We start from the raw sequence: 504 nt of genomic DNA, 5'->3' as shown, positions 1-504 counted from the left end.
GCGGCGGTTCCCGGAGCGGGCGCGGCGGGCACCAGACGCGGGGGAGGGGCGGGTGCCCCCCGCGGGGGCGGGCCGGGAGGCCGGGAAGGCCCTGGAGGGCTGCCCGGACGTTGGCGCCCTTCCCGGCAGGGGGACCTGTGGCTTTCTGAATGGGGGTGGTGGAGGCTGGACGCCGGGTCGAGGAGGCGAAGGAGGTAGGGGGAGGGGATGGGGGCGGAGAGGGTCTTGCGGACACCAGGTGATGTGGGGAGGAGGGCGGGGAAGCGCTCAGGGGGCTTGGGGTGACGGCGAAGACGGTGTTGGGGGAGGGAGTAATGAAGGGTGAAGGAGCCGGTGGTAGGGAAGACAAGTCCCTCCGGGTTTTCTTCCTTCCCAGCTCCCCCCTCCGCCTTTTCCAAAAGCCCCTTAGAGCCGGAAACTGTCCCGCCTCCAGGGGGCGCCAAGCCAACCCGGAGGCAGCCTCCGCGTGACGTCACGGGTTGCCAGGCAGACTGCCGCGCCGCT

This window comes from Equus asinus, chromosome 26 (genome assembly GCF_041296235.1).
Source record: "Equus asinus isolate D_3611 breed Donkey chromosome 26, EquAss-T2T_v2, whole genome shotgun sequence".
Classification (NCBI taxonomy): domain Eukaryota; kingdom Metazoa; phylum Chordata; class Mammalia; order Perissodactyla; family Equidae; genus Equus; species Equus asinus.
This window is presented reverse-complemented; position numbering follows the sequence as displayed.